Source organism: Mus pahari, chromosome 18 (genome assembly GCF_900095145.1).
Source record: "Mus pahari chromosome 18, PAHARI_EIJ_v1.1, whole genome shotgun sequence".
Taxonomy (NCBI): domain Eukaryota; kingdom Metazoa; phylum Chordata; class Mammalia; order Rodentia; family Muridae; genus Mus; species Mus pahari.
In genome coordinates this window covers 45,461,901-45,475,885 of record NC_034607.1, presented here as the reverse complement: position 1 = coordinate 45,475,885, position 13,985 = coordinate 45,461,901, and the positions used below count along the sequence as shown (strand labels likewise).

The window sequence follows — 13,985 nt, the reverse complement described above, 5'->3', positions numbered from 1 at the left end:
TGAGATCTAGAACTTAACTTGGCATAAATTATTCTTTTCCTCAAAACTAAAATTTTTCTTTAACTTCATATGGGACTTCAGAATAATGGGACATCTTTTGAAATCATAAAAATAGAATATTGATTCTCTTTTCTTTCACAACATTAAGTTTTGAACTTTATGAAGATGACTAAGATAAATATCAATTGTATAGGAAGAAAAAGGAACACACTAGATACATTGAGATTATTAAAATCCACCTTATGAAAATACTATGAAATCTTCTGCTAACTTGCCAGAAGAGATCTGAAATCTCTTTTCTTTTTGCCCATGGTAGTACTCTGACTCGCTGAAGGCTGGACTCTGTGACAGATGTGTCCAGCCTTCTCTTACCTCCCTCTTATCTTCCTGTCCCTGGACTTCCTCCTCTGCTGATGATCCACTGCATCCTTGTCTCTTTCATTTGGCTCCCCATATAAGGGAAGCTCCTGAGAACAAGGCCTTTGACGCCTCAGTGTGTTCTCCACACTTACACTGATTATTGTGTGTAGTATCTGTGGGGTAATTAGTTGTTGAGTAAATGATCAAAGCAAAACGAAATCCCATGTAGTAGTAGAAATTGTTTTTTAATATCTCTGACTATGATTGAAGCTTTAATAAACCTTAGGCGTGATTCTTAACCCAGTGACAATTTTCCCCCCTTGACCCTAGGAAAATTTCGCAATTTCTAGAGGTATATACATTTATCATAACAGAAGAGGTCTACTAATATCAGAAACTAGAGGTCAAGCATGCGGCTGAGCAAATCCTGATGTCTAGGGAAGCCATTGTACAGGCACGAATTACCTGGCTTAAAATGTTGATCATGCCAATATCAAGAAAACACATCCTAGCAGCTTAAAAGGAGACGAGGTAACAAAGCTGCTGAAATTTATTTTAATCTCTTAAGTCATCCTCACATTTAGAGTCACAGTGTTATGGGTTGACTGTCTCCCAAATACTCATGGTTTGCATGCTTGGCGCTCAGCTGGTGGCATACTTTTTGGGGTAGTGGACATCTTAGCAGGTAGGATGTAGCTGGGGAAAGTGGTTCTCAGGGGCATGTCATCTTGGGACACTCTCTCCCTGAGTCTGCCTCTAGTCCACCATCAAGTGAAGAAGCTTCTACACACAGCCCTGCAATCATAATATTCTGTCTTATCATCTACCCAGAATCAACAAAGCCAGGAACTGAACAAACCGGTGAAATGATGGGTCACACAAATCCTCCCCATCTTACACTGATTTTTAGTTAGACATTTTCTTATGCTGGTGAGAAAGATTTGAAAACCTATACACAGCCTACCGAATATCATTCGTATGATACTCTACAAGTTTTTTTTTTTATTTAAGCAAGTTTAAAAAGTAAAGATAGACACATACGCTTTTATATAAATGAGATAACCCAAAACGAGTCACAGAAACAAAGTAAGGAGAAGATGGGGGCTGAGTAGATAACAGAAGACAGAGAATGCAAGTGTTATACTTTCGTATCCCCAAGGCTGAACGTGGAAGTAAGAAGTTTCTACACAAGCCGGGCCTGGTGGCGCAGGCCTTTAATCCCAGCACTCGGGAGGCAGAGGCAGGCGGATTTCTGAGTTCNGGAGGCAGAGGCAGGCGGATTTCTGAGTTCAAGGCCAGCCTGGTCTACCAAGTGAGTTCCAGGACAGCCAGAGCTATACAGAGAAACCCTGTCTCAAAAAACCAAAAAAAAAAAAAAAAAAAAGTTTCTACACTAAGAAAGTTTATATAAATTAAATGAATTGTATTTTTTTTGTAAAAGTCAAAATGAAATGTTCTGCATGGTATGCCTAAGTAATATATCATATTTGTACAAGGCCACTGAAAGTCATGACTATTAGTAACAAATGAAAAAGCCTAACTCTATAGCAGGCTGAGTATATTTCAGTCTGGTATTCTAATAAGCTCAAGATTGTAAACTATTCTTATACAAAAGCAGACATGGCAGGCAGATTTGTGTAGGAAGTCTTGTGCTTCTGGTTGGCACATTATCGACTTTCTAATATGGTGAAATTAATGCAGGCATTTGTAAAAGGTTGCGCAAAACTATTGTATTTACAAAAATGGCACAAAAGTGAATGCAATAGTCAGTGCACATGCACACCCATTCACATCTTCAACAAAGAAAGCTGTCTCCACACACTGCAGTATGAGGAAGAGCACTCGTTTCAGTGACAGCTGGTAAGCATCGGAGTCGCACAAGTCACACCAGAACGGGCACCCCTTTCACTTGTGTTTGGATTATGTGACTTGTCTTCCAACTTGTGGTCTTAAACTTCTGTCTTACAAAATTCAAAAGGAAGATACAGAAGAAATCAATACAACAGAGGTCCTATTAAATAAGAGTAACATACAAAGCTGTAATCATGAGAAAATAAAGAAAGCCAGAGCCTTAAAGCTGTAAAACTTGCTTGCTACTTGTTGGAGCAACCTACACCAGCTAGGTAATATATACAATTATCGTCACGTCATTTACTTATGTTGCTGTTACATGTCCTTTGCATCAGTGCACTGTGAAACTAATCCAAACCTCTACACACATGTATGCTCCCTTACAACAGTAGCACACGCTACCACTACCTGCGAAGCTGTCAGTCTCAAACGACAGAGTGAGTGAAAGGAACAGAAGTGGGTAAGTAACGTAGTAAGGAGACATAAAGGACATTAGAAGACTCGTGCAGTTCAGCTCTTTTAATCAGCCAGCCAGCTTGCTAGCAACCAGGGATGGTTTCCGCTGAGGGAGGTCCTGTGGAGTGGGAATGTGGTCACCAGTGACCTTTGTCTTATCCGGGGCTGCAGCAGGAAGCTGCTTGTTCTTCATCTTTGCTTTTGCCATGTTGTAGTCCCCAGAATCAGAATACTTTTGCCCTTTCTGCAATCTTTTCCTTAAAAAATCAGAACCGCCAGGCTTTTGTCCCAAATGAGGATACCTCGCCTTTAACTTTGCTTCTTCAGCTTTCTCTCGACTAGTTACTTTATCTTCCATTTCCTTTTGCTCCTCCACCGACGCTGCCTCGGGGACTTCCGCGGACGTGGTGCTCCTTCTATCCTGGCGCCTCAGGCCCTGCGACACCCAAGCACTTCCTCTTTCCCTCAAAGGTTGCCACTCTACGATTTTTTAATGAAAAATTTTATATGGAATAATATGATTTCTGGAACCTTCAGGGAGTACAGGGATAAAGAGTGATGCATATGATTTAAACAAGTTTGTTGCAACTCTAATGACCCGTGTTTACCTAGGCTGTACTCAACTATCCATCAAACACCTGCTGTGTGCTTACCACAGTACCTCAGAACTCTGAGGAAGACTCTGATGTCTGCTGTTAACAATATACATACATACATACATACATACATACATACATACATACATACATACATATGTGTGTGAGTATTGTGAACAAGAAGGAATCTTTCATCACATGTTCTTTCATGTGCTTGTTATAACAGAACATCTTTTCTCCTACGTCATTTTCAGCTAAACATTCCTTCATGTGTTTGCCCCAACAAAACCCATAGCACTGACTTTCCAAAGAACCCTTAAGCAGCCACTTCAGTGTCACCCTTTTTCTTTTTCTCTCTGTGCACCCCAGTCCAGTGGGATGGAAGCAAGCAGCTACCATCTTGTATTTTCTCACTGGTATGTTGTGGAATTACCTGTTGCTATTCATCTCTGGATATTGTGGACTGTATTTATGATCTCTATAAGAAACAACTTAAAAAAAAAACACAACTCTCTGTCCTGTCCACGTGATCAGTGACTCTATTTGGACTGACGCTTACAGGCTCCTTGGTGATACCTACCCATAAGATGGTATGTCTTTTGGTTTTTGCCAGAAATCCTCCTGCTGTACAATAATCCTATGAGGTTTAGGGCATCATGGAACTCAGTTTATACTGATCCAGTAGTAGCCCTCTGGGAAGCACAAAATAACATACAATCTAGAGCCAGCAATGCGACTCACTTTCTGTAATCCTGTTGTTCCAGTCCTTTGCTCTGCAGGCTTCTGACGAGGAAGTAGGGAGCTCAGCGTTCAGGTCTCTCTGTCCTGTCCTGTCTAACTAGCTGCTAATCCCCACCCCATGGTTAAGAGCTGAGACCCCCAAATTAAGTCAGGAACCGGGGATTTCAGATGTTATAGAGAATGCCTCTTACATGTGAGTATCTGTAAAGATCTGTATTTAAATCGCTGACAATGCAGCACTTATATTTAAACTTTGCTAATCTTCTCCAGGGTATGATGGACTGGAGCCAGCAGCAAAGGAGAATTTTTAGATTCTTACGGATTATTAACAGCACAGAGAGCACTGGTTTTGAAATCTGATCAGTTGTATAAAGTTCTTTGCTACAGAACACCTGTTCACACATTTAGTACAATTGGTATTGGCTTAGACAGCAGAAATCATGTAATCTCTTACTGGTTTTCTGTAGATTGGGGAAGGAGAAGGGTTTTCTGATTGAAGTCACCCATCTGGTTCTTATTTACACCCTTAGGTTAAGGCCCAGGTAATTTCTTTTGGTGTATAAATTGGACAAGGAAGATGAGATGGGAATTAATGTAACACATGACTGAACCACATTTACTTGGCTGTTGCATCTATTCCCTTATTTCCTATGAGTCTCTGTTTCTTGGCACCTACACTGAACTCTTGCTGTTGAAGCTGGTAAATATATTGCTTTCAATGAGGCTAGAGCCAGAGGCCCACCTCTGATGGAAGTGCTGTTAATATTAAGGCAATGTCTCTCTCATCGGATTGTGGCAGTGTGTACAGTACCGGGATGACATACTTAGGGTTGGTATATATTGTGTTCCTTTTCCCCTGGCTAAGTTTCAAAGCATGAGTTAAGACTATTAACTCAACCCTCTGTTTTGAGGGTTGGGGGGGGGCAGAGATTAGGTATTTAGTATGTTCTTAAGGGAAACAACTCACTGTCCCCCAGTTTTCACATAGTAATGGCCACCGGTGAGCCAAATACATTTGAATTATCAAAAGAACCATTATCTTGTAAGTCTTCTTTACTATGATGAACTAAATTAATCACATGAGGGTAATTGTGAATGAGCTTCCCCTGAGTGTCCTCTGTTGGGGGTAGGTAGGTAACCAGTGTTGATGTTATACTATCAACATAAAGATAGTTCAGCACTGTCAAGCAACACAGCTTGGTAAAATAAAAGAAGAACATCTCTAGATCAATGGCTCCTTTGGACTCTAACAGGGGTTATTTAGTATGAAGAACAAACAAGCAAAAGAGAACCCAGAATTAATTCATGAGGTTCTTCTATAACTGCTATTGTCCTTGTGCAATTCAGCCATTCTTGTGCCACCAGGTCAAGCTGTTTTGATAATTATCAAAAACAGGTTAATAATGGGCTTGATCCAAAGCCTGGGTGAGGACTTCCAGGGCTGTACCTTGATGTTTCATAACATACAATTTAGAAAGCCTGTTTGGTGTGGTACCTCTGAAGTTGGAGCCTGGAGTCAAGAGAACTCTGTTGTTTTTGTTCCCAGAAAAGAAACATTTTGTCATTACAAACAGAAGCTTAGCCATAAGGCGGTATCTGGGAATGTAAAGTCAACATTAACCTATTAGTTCCAAAAAAAGCTGTTTTATAGTGCTGGGTGTTGGAAGGGTCTGCAGAACTTGAATTTGATTAGCCAAAGAATTGTTTGCCCTGCTCTGGTTTCTGTCTGCACCAGGAGCTGATGCTGTGCCATAACTATCCATACCCAAACTCTTCCAGGAGAGAGATGGTTTCCCAGGAGTGTGGACATGCCTGTGAGCACAGGTAAGACCACCACTTCTGTTCTGAGGGACCTGCCCTCAGGACACAGGAACCAAGGGCAGTCTGGGACAGGATATTTCTGGTTTCTGTCTGCTCTGGGAGCTGATCCTGTGCCACAGCACTTCCATACTCAATCCTGGGAGAGATGGTCTCCCAGGAGTGCTAAGACACCTGTGAGCACAGGTAAGACCACAACTTATGCTAAAATTCCTGGCCCAAGGGGGACACGTCCAGAGCCACCAGGACACAGGAAACAATGAACAGCTGGGGACAGGATGCTTCAAGTTTGCATCTGCACCCCAGAACTGACCCTGTGCCACATCTTCCATACCCAAAGTTTTCCTGGAGAGAACTGGTCTCCCAGGAGTAGTGACACACAGGCTTGCAAGAGGGACAAGCCACAGTCAGAGACAGAAAGACCAGCTAACACCACAGATAATCAGATAGCAAGAGGCAAGAGCAAGAACATAAACAACAGAAACAGAGGCTACTTGGCTTCATCAGAAACCAGTTCTCTCACCACAGTGAACCCTGGATACCCCAACACAGCAGAAAAGCAAGATTATGACTTAAATATCACATCTCATGATGATGATAAAGGACTTTAAGAAGGACATAAATAACTCCTATAAAGAAATACAGGAGAACACAGTTAAACAGCTAGAAGCCTGTAAAGAGAAAACACAAAAATCCTTAAAGAATTACAGGAAAACACAACCAAACAGGTGAAGGAATTGAACAAAACTATTCAGGATCTAAAACTGGAAATATAAACAATAAAGAAATCACAAAGGGAGACAACCCTGGAGATAGAAAACCTAGACAAGAAATCAGGAGTTATAGATGCAAGCATCACCAAGAGAATACAAGAGATAGAAGAGAGAATCTCAGATGCAGAAGATGCCATTGAAACAACAGTTAAAGAAAATGCCAAATGCAAAAAGCTCCTAACCCATAACATCCAGGACACAATGAGAAGACCAAACCTAAGGATAATAGGTTTAGAAAAGAGTGAAGATTCCCAACTTAAAGGGCCAGTAAATATCTTCAACTAAATTATAGAAGAAAACTTCCCTAACCTAAAGAAAGAGATGCCCATGAACATACAAGAAGCCTACAGAACTCCAAATAGATTGGACCAGAAAAGAAAGTGTTCCTGTCACATAATAATCAGAACACCAAGTGCACAAAACAAAGAATATTAAAAGCAGTAAAGGAAAAAGGTCAAGTAACATATAAAGGCAGACCTATCAGAATTACACCAGACTTCTCATCAGAGATTATGAAAGCTAGAAGATCCTGGGAGGTTGTTATACAGACCTAAGAGAACACATACCAGCCCAGGCTACTATACCCAGCAAAACTCTCAATGACCATGGATGGAGAAACCAAGATATTCCATGAAAAACAAATTTACACAAATTCCAGCACTACAAAAGATAATAGATGGAAAATGCCAACACAAGGAAGGAAACTACACCCTAGAAAAAGCAAGAAAGTAATCTTCTTTCAACAAACTCAAAAGAGGATAGCCACACAAGCATAATAACATTAAAATAACAGGAAGGAAGAATCACTATTCCTTAATATCTCTTAACATCAATACACTCAATTCTCCAATAAAAAGACATAGACTAACAGACTGGATATGTAAACAGGACTCAGCATTTTGTTGCATACAGGAAACACACCTCAGTGTCAAAGACAGACACTACCTCAGAGTAAAGGGCTGGAAAACAATTTTCCAAGCAAATGGTCCCAAGAAAAAAAGCTGGAGTAGCTATTCTAATATTGAACAAAATTGGCTTTCAACTGAAAGTTATCCAAAAAGATAAGGAAGGATATTTCATACTCATCAAAGGAAAAATCTACTAAGAAGAACTCTCAATTCTGAACATCTATACTCCAAATGCAAGGACACCCACATTCATAAAAGAAACTTTACTAAAGCTCAAAGCACACATTGTACCTCACACAATAATAGTGGAAGACTTCAATACCCCACTCTCATCAATGGACAGATCATGGAAACACAAACTAAACAGATCCACAGTGAAACTAACAGAAGTTACAGACCAAATGGATTTAGCAGATATCTATAGAACATTTCTTCCTAAAACAAATAATGTACTTTCTTCTCAGCACCTCATAGAAGCTTCTCCAAAATTAACCATATGATTGGTTACAAAAGAGGCCTCAACAGATAAAAAAAGATGCAATAATCCCATGCATCATATCAGATCACCATAGACTCAGGCTGATTTTCAATAGCAACAAAAACAACAGAAAGTCCACATACACATGGGAGCTGAACAGTGCCCTTCTCAATGATAACTTGGTCAAGGAAGAAATAAAGAAAGAAATTAAAGACTTTAGAATTTAATGAAAATGAAGGCATAACATATCAAAAATTATGGGACACAATGAAAGCGGTGCTAAGAGGAAAACTCATAGCTCTGAGTGCCTCCAAAAAGAAGCTGGAGAGAGCATACACTAGCAGCTTGACAGCACACCTGAAAGCTCTAGAACAAAAAGAAGCAAACCCACCCAAGAGGAGTAGATGACAGGAAATACTCAAAGTCAGGGCTGAAATCAACCAAGTAGAAACAAAAAGAACTATACAAAGAATCAACAAAACTGAGAGCTGGTTCTTTGAGAAAAATCAACAAGATAGATAACCAGAGGGCACAGAGACAGTATCCAAATTAACAAAATCAGAAATGAAAAGGGAGATATAACAACAGAAACTGAGAAAATTTTAAAATATCATCAGATCCTATGACCAAAGCTGATATTCAACAAAACTGGAAAATCTGGATGAAGTGAACAATTTATTAGATAGATACCAAATACCAAAGTTAAACAGAATCAGATAAACCATCTAAACAGTCCCTTAACCCCTAAAGAAATAGAAGCAGTCATTAGAAGTCTCCCAACCACAAAAAGCCCAGGGCCAAATGGGTTTAGTGTAGAATTCTATCAGACCTACAAAGAAGACCTAATACCAATAATCTTCAATCTATTCCACAGAACAGAAACAGAAGGAAATTCATTCTATGAAGCCAGTTACACTGCATATTCTCCCTTGGAGATGGAACAGTTTCTGTCTAATCAGGAACTTGTCACAATTTCCTTTCATAGTGGACTTCATAAGAGATTTTTTTCTACTTCTATTGTGTTTAATGTTCCAAATAGATTTTAAAAACTGGTTGAGTGCATATTGCTTTTTGCTTTAGAAGGTATCATGTATATTTAAAAGGCATTTAATTATTATAAATTATTTTTATGACCTAAAAATGTCAATACTGAGTTGTGTTTTTTGAAATAAATTTTATTAGTTTAATAAAAGGAAAAAAGAAAAAAAAAGAGACCCAAATAAATACAAATCCAAAGCAAAAATGAGGCATCACAAAAGATACTAATCAAATCTAGAGGATCACTAGAGAAGAGTTTGAATGTATATATGGCAATTGGAATTTTCCAGTCACAGGACCTTCAAAACTGAACCAAGAGAGAACATAAAATCCAAGAGCCACTTAACAAAAATAAGGTCAAAGTAGCAATTAAGATCCTAATGAAGAAATGGACAAGATCAAGACAGGCTCTTCCCTGATTTCTATCTGATGCAACTGAAAATCAGTGGGTCACTGTGGCATCTCCACACGTGCATATGCCCTGCCTTAACCATGGCGGCCTTTGTAGCCTTTCTTACCCTGTGTTCAGCCCCTTCTCCGGTGTCCCTGTGAGCTTTCAGATTATCTTTTTGTTTGTTTGTTTTGTTTTGTTTTTAGTGCTATCTTCCACGTGTTAGAGAACCATGTACCTGTCATTTTTGTACCTGGTTTATTTCACTTAAAATGATGTTAACCAGTGGAGAAGGAGAAGGAGAAGGAGGAGGAGGAGGAGGGGGGGGAGGAGAAGGAGAAGGAAGAAGGAGGAGGAGGAGGGGGAAGGGGAAGGGGAAGGGGAAGGGGAAGGGGAAGGAAAGAATTGTATGCCTCAGAGTTAAGACGAGTCCCAGATAAAATGTCTTTAGGTTAACAATCGGGCCTTGGGCTTAGATATTAAATTATTCACTATTAGAGAACTTAAAGTCTGTTAAGGGTGATTTAGGACTTTCTTAAACAAAGGAGATTATTTACACATTGTAAAATTACTGCGTTTTCTAAAGTTAAGTTATTTAGATTCCTGACTAAGGCCTAACTGAAAATATAAGGCTGTCTCTAAACCCTGGGGAAAGAAGGGTCCAGCCTTTATGCACCAGCCCATTGAAAGGCAGAGAAATTGAGATCTAGGGGCTCCTGGGATACAAAAATGTCATCTAGTCATCTTAAAATATGGAACTGTGAATCACTGAGTGTTAGATGGAATTGATGTAAGACCATGTAAAGGTCAGGGTCGATCATTGAATGTATGAGACTAGCTGCTTTGTTTATAACATGGAAATCTTGCACCAACGGATGGCCTCTGTTAGATTTTGATGGCTGCCACTGGGGCCTTACAAGGTGATTGGTAAAGAGCTAAAACCTGTAACAGAAGGACTTACTGCCCAAGACTCAGGATATTCTATTATATAATAGTATTAAGAGCATACTATTTAAAATAGGAAAAACATGGAAATATTTTAGCTTAGTGGTATCTTGGGTGACTGTGGCTGTCCTATTGACATGTCTGTAGCCTGCACCTGTCGATTAATAGGGAAGTTCATAAGGAACTGAGCCATTTGCTTGCTCTTCAGGAGAGGTGCCATCATCATTACGGTGGGGTTATTTAGCAAACTGAAGGTAATGTAGGCTCTGGGTTGGTTAATAGGTCTCTGCCTAACGAAGAGAGTAGACATCCAGGCATGACCAGGAAAGCACAAATGAAACCTAAACTAGCCCATAGTCAACATAAAGGCAGAATGAAACATCTGGCCCTCAGAACCTCACTGATGCTGTAACCAGTCAGGGGCCAGTGCTCTGGAATATATGCATGGTGAGCACGATGGAGAGCCTCACTACCAATTAAGAGAATATAGTCCTACTTGTAACTTTCAGATTTACCTGAGGCTCTGTCCCATTGATGGTGGTGGTTGAGGTGGAGGCCAATTGGAACTACGGACTTCTCGTCCCAGAGACAGTATTTGGGGCTCTGGTCTAGGTGTCCTTTGCCTGTTGGAGTAAGGAGTCCTCCTCTGTCCTGTTTCTACCACATTCAGTGAAAGGATTCTTAGGGAAATGTCTGATATCTGGGCAATCTCTCCTCTGTGACTCATCTACCAAAAAATATGGCATTTGTCTATCAGTCTGTTTTCTCCAGAATTAGCAACCGCCAGTGGAAATCTTGGGCCATGCCATAAGGCTATTAAGACATTTCATCTTGTTTTATTTTTCTCTCTTTTTGGTAGTTTTAGCTCTATTTTTGTTCTGTTTCTTCTCTACACCCTGACTACAGAAAGCATTATTTTCTACAACTAGTAGGTCATCCGTAGGAGGAGTCATGGATCCCAGTGACAATGTCTGTAGTTTCGTTATGGTGTCAGGGTAGAATGGGTGAGTAACGTGCTACAGGGCAGGATTTTCCCACAAGGGAGGTGGGAACAGTTGTATATACTTTTGAATTGGCTCTCTGAGGAACTGTAAAGTGGCAGTCTGATTTTTTCTTAGGCCTCTGATCAATGGCCATTGGTTTGGCATGTTTTTACTTTAGTGTTGTTAAAGTAACTTAAGCATAGGCTACTCCTGAATTGGGTGTTGCAGTTCTCTATCAGGGAATTTGCTGGTATTATTTCAGGTCCTGTTGGGAACACTTAGGATTTATTTTATATATATATATATATATATATATATATATATATATATATATATATATCTATATAATTTATATATAGAGTCTAGACCTGAGTCACACCCTTTTTCACAGAGTTCTGTACTGTACTAGTGTCTGTTCTGTACTAGCAGTGGCATCCTTCCAAATTCTGTGAGGGATGTAAAAAAATATTCTTCATATTTCTCAGAATCATCAGAGAAGCTATGTGAGTTCTACTTGATTTGCTTATATTCTTGATTCATGGCTGTTGGGCTCAATAGCTTCAAGTTCCTATCAACTTCTTGAAGGAGTCATGTCCAAGTATTATAAAGGAATATGGAGATGCTGGGCCTAATTCACTGGTGGCAATGGTCGAAGATGCCACTTCTGACTTTTCAGGAGGGGGAATCAGAGAAGGCACAATCTCTTAAATGAGGAGTTCTGTCTCATTTTTGAAAACTATGGTTACTTGAGCTAATTTCTGGGCCTTCTCTTAAGGCAAAGGAAGTTTGGACATAGGGTGTTATTAACTATTTGCCCAGTCATTCACACAATAAATCTAGTTGTAACTGGCAGTTCCTTTTCCAGGACAATTCTTCTCTCCTGCACTGTCACATGGTTTATTTCTAGAGTTAGGGATACAATCTGACTTCAATATAGAGAATATACCAAGAGGTAAATCGGGAAGAATTGAAGAGGGAGTTATTCATATAGAAGAGGAAGAATATAAGGAGCCTGTAGAAAATGTGTCATTTCTTGAGCCTTATGAAACCACCATTGAGAGAACCCAGTTTACTCTCCAGGCTAGATATCAAGAGCAGCATGCGTTACCTTTGCTTGTAGGAGCCAAGTTCTCCATGTGTTCTTTCCACCTTTCTCTGTGACCCGTGGTGCAGGAACATTACCTCCTTTTGGTATGACTCACGATTCTTTTCTACAAGGATATGGAGAGGTTGAACTAACTCTTGGGAGGGTACCTAGGAGAAGGAGCAGCACACAGATCTTACTCAAAATGTACTGCAGGATAACTTTCATAAGGGGATCCAAGTTCTCCTCTGGTACACCATGCAAAACAAGTGACTCAGAACAAAGGAAGCCCCTATTAGGCTCTGGCATTGCCTCCTCAGTCCTATGTAGAAAATGAACTTATCCCACTATATGACAACAGTGAATCAAATTATAAGCCAGAGACACATAGCAATGGACATATTGTGTAGCTAAAAGGAGAAAGTACACGCAAAATGGTTAAGGTAAATAACAGCATGCAGTCTTCCAATTAAGTTTTATACTGGTAATCAAATTGGAAAAAGCCACAACAACAATGCATATTTGAAAAAGACTTCATAAGCATACTTATCTCTTCCTGAAAACTGCATTTCAGTTATTACAGAGGGAGCAAGAAGCAGAGTATAAGTTGAGCAAGAAAAAGTGACCCAAGACATGTAGTCTCCAAAACTAGGAGAGTGGGGGGGGTGATCCCAGAGCCTGGTACTGAGCATGTCTCAAGGGAGGTCCTGATTGTAGAACAACAGAGGGTACTATGCTCTTGACACAGAAAGGAGTCTATACCCTCTCATGGCAAAGATGAAGGAAGCCCAGTAGAGCTAAATAGAAACAGCGAAGATGTCACCAGGATCCCCGTTCAGATGCCCCCCCCCATTTTCTTCCTCCTTGTGACCTCTGTAAAAGAATCCATGTGACACAAAAAAATGTACAGAGCGGGAGAGAAACAGTGCACAGTCTACTGCAGAGCAAAGGACCATACATTCTTGAGAGGTGGAAAGAGAGACCATTGCCTTAGTCTATATCCCCCATAGGCTACATACAGTATTCTATTTTCTATAGAGACAATAACTCCACCTTAGGATCTTTGTCCATTTTGGGTGACTTAAATAGGTCTGATGGAAACAACTCTTTCAAGACTATCTCAGTGATGCATGTCATAAAATGGTTTTTCATTGTTCCTCATCAGAAAGTCTCCTGCTCTATAGTAATCTTATGCAGTTTAGGGCTCCATGGATCCTGTTTAGAAAGTTATCCATTAACAGTCTTCCAGGCAGTCTGGGATTCACATACCTTTCCAGAGGCAGAGATATGACTCAGGCACATTCTTCTGAGTATTAAAATCTTGTCATTCCCGTTCTCCTTTCTATAGGCTGTTGACTATGATGGAAGGAATCTAGTTTCAAGGTCCCCTGAGCCCATTAGTATCAAGTTAGCTGTCTAACAATGTTGGGAGGAATGGGTTTCTTAAGAATGGCCAAGGTGAGCCGGGCGTGGTGGTGCACACCTTTAATTCCAGCACTCGGGAGGCAGAGGCAGGCGGATTTCTGAGTTCGAGGCCAGCCTGGTCTACAGAGTGAGTTCCAG

The 13,985-nt window shown here is 40.2% G+C and overlaps 1 pseudogene; it reads right to left on the bottom strand.

The window, feature by feature from the left end:
- Window positions 1-2,715: 2,715 nt before the first annotated feature.
- LOC110335505 overlaps window positions 2,716-13,985 on the bottom strand; it is a 12,748-nt pseudogene continuing 1,478 nt past the window's right edge.